Here is a 240-nt window from a genome sequence, read left to right on the forward strand (position 1 = left end):
ACGGGGAGTTCGACGAAGCCCTTGGTGCGGCCGGGGACGGACCGGAGCGACGACGGCGTTGAAGGGGATCTCCGGCGATGACGGTTTGGGCGAGGTCGTTGCGGTGGACTCGGGCGTTGCGAGCGCTCGGGGCTCGGCTTGCTCGATGAAGTGGACAGCGGCGGAGCTCCTGGACACGACGAGAGGACGCACGGGCGGCGGGGAGCACGGCTACGACCTAGGCACGGCGGTGGTGGCGTC

This window comes from Triticum aestivum, chromosome 4B (assembly GCF_018294505.1).
Source record: "Triticum aestivum cultivar Chinese Spring chromosome 4B, IWGSC CS RefSeq v2.1, whole genome shotgun sequence".
Classification (NCBI taxonomy): domain Eukaryota; kingdom Viridiplantae; phylum Streptophyta; class Magnoliopsida; order Poales; family Poaceae; genus Triticum; species Triticum aestivum.